We start from the raw sequence: 2,470 nt of genomic DNA, 5'->3' as shown, positions 1-2,470 counted from the left end.
CACAACACACCATTTGGCACCACACTAAGGAACAGAGAGATGGCTGAAGGAAAACTCCTATCTGCTCCCACCATTTGCCCAAAACTGTCTCAACAGAGTGGAGGGTAGATACTCTGTGACCACAGCTGCTAGTGTCTCTGGACTTGGGTGAAAGAAAGGCTTCAAGAACTCCCTCACAGCCAACACTCTGCCATGGGGAAGTCAGGTTTAAATACTTCCTAGCATAGAACCCAGGCCTGGCTTTGAAACCACACAGAAGCCGGCCCCAAGCTGCCTCTGAGACAGTCACCTAAGACAAAGCAACCCAGAATGATGGAAAATAAATAGCGTATGTAGAAAATACAAACCAAACCAAGCACGGGTTACCCTTAGTATAAGTCAAATTTGAGTTCACGGTGAAGAGTAACAAGTAAGTCAAAGAAGGTTTCTGTGAAATGGTAAACAGTACAGTTTCCAAGGGTTTTAAATATTTATTAAACAACATAGAATCAAGATAAACAAAATAAAAACTCAAGAAATACTAAGAAGATTAGAGTAGGAAAATTTAATTTACCTCTGTTTGAGATAGATCAATGAGATAAAATATAAGTAAAATAGTAGATGATCAATAACAGAGCACATATGCAGATGTGAAAAATTTATGTGACCTTAAAACAAAGGCCTCATCTTAAGTGCTCATGGAATAATCCCACACACACACACTCACAAATTGCTTATGTATTGGTTTCCAAAAACCCTCAAAATATTCCAAAAAAACCCAAAAAAGAAACCTTTCTCTAACCTAATAGAAAAATAGAGCAAACACAAATGTGTAATATAAATAATGTGAGAAAACCATAAATAAAGAGAAAATTAAAGTCATAAGAGACTAACTTATAAACTAAATTTAAGTAAATTTTAAAACATAGATAATTTTCCAGGGAAAAATAATTACCGAAACTGATTCCATACTTAATGCCATGGGAAAACAGAAGTGTCAAAGAGCAACACCACCTCCTACACACTCCTACAAATCAGGGCTAGGAGGTTATACAGAAGAATTGCACCAATTATTTAAAGAACATTAATTCCAAAGCCATTTCCAGAACATAGAGAAAGAAGTGACACATCATCAATTTTCTCTTTATGAAACTAGCATTACATTAATATCAAGACCACAAAAAGACAACTACAAGAGAAATCATCTGTTAATGTCAATATAAAAGTCTTAGAGTGCTGACAAACAGAATCCAACAGAACATTAAAAGATTAACACAGTGCTCATTTCAGCAGCACATATAATAAAACTGGAATGATACAGAGAAGATTAACATGGCCCCTACATGAGGCTGACATGCAAATTTGTGAAGTTATCCATAGTTTTCACTTAGAAGGGAACTTCATAAGGCTGTCAGTGGATCTTTCAGCAGAAACCTTGCAGGCCAGGAGAGAGTGGGATGATACATTCAAAGTGCTGAAAGAAAAACCTGCCAATCAACAATACTTTATCCAGAAAGAATGAAGGAGAGATAAAGACTTTTCCAGACAAGCAAAAGCTGAGGCGGATCATCAATGCTAGACCTGCCTTATGAGAAATTCTGAAAGGAGTTCTTCAAGTTGAAATGTAAAGACTCTAATTAGTAGTGTGAAAACATATGAAAATATAAAACACACTGGTAAAGGTTAGTATGTAGTCATTAAGAATCCTCTAATACTGTAATATAATGATGGATTAACCACTTAACTCGAGTGTAGAGGTTAAAGGATAGACTATTAAAAAGAGCTACAATGATTTATTAATGGATACATAGTGTAAAGAGATGTAAATTTTAACATCAAAAACATAAAACATGGAGGGGAAGTAAAAAGGTAGAGTTTTTGTATGCAATCAAAGTTAAGCTACCATCAGCTTAAAATAGATTGTTATATCTATAGATATTGTATGTAATCCTCAGGGTAACCATAAGCAAAAACCTACAGTAAATACACACAAGATAAAGAGAAAAGAATCAAAACAAAACACTATGGAAATCACCAATTCACAAAGGAAGACAGCAGGAGACGAAGAATGCAGCAAAGGAACTACAGAACAGCCAGAAAACAGTTCATAAAATGGCATTAGTAAGTCTTTACCTATCAATAATTATTTTAAGTATAATTGAATTAAATTCTACAATCAAAAGGCATAGATTGACCAAATGGATAAAAATGCAAGACCCAACTATATGCTGCCTACAAGAGACTCACTTCAACTTTAAGGACACAAAAAGGCTCCAAGTGAAGGGATGGAAAAAGATGTTCCGTTCTAATGGAAACCAAATGAGAGCAAGGATAGCTATACCTATATCAGACAGAAAAGTCTTTAAGTCAAAACTGCAAAAGAGACAAAGAAGGTCATTATATAATGATAAAGGGGACAATTCCTCATGAGTCTATAAAAATTATATATATTTTAAATAATATGTATAATCAGAGAACCTAAATATGTCAA

At 34.5% G+C, this 2,470-nt stretch overlaps 1 non-coding gene across 1 annotated transcript; it reads left to right on the top strand.

The window, feature by feature from the left end:
* The first annotated feature begins 1,256 nt into the window (after window positions 1-1,256).
* On the top strand, window positions 1,257-1,363 carry LOC123279186 (U6 spliceosomal RNA). The gene has a single exon (XR_006517105.1). It is a non-coding gene; the product is annotated as a U6 spliceosomal RNA (small nuclear RNA).
* The last annotated feature ends 1,107 nt before the right edge of the window (window positions 1,364-2,470 follow it).

The sequence above is a fragment of the Equus asinus genome, chromosome 20 (genome assembly GCF_041296235.1).
Source record: "Equus asinus isolate D_3611 breed Donkey chromosome 20, EquAss-T2T_v2, whole genome shotgun sequence".
NCBI lineage: Eukaryota > Metazoa > Chordata > Mammalia > Perissodactyla > Equidae > Equus > Equus asinus.
This window is presented reverse-complemented; position numbering and strand designations above follow the sequence as displayed.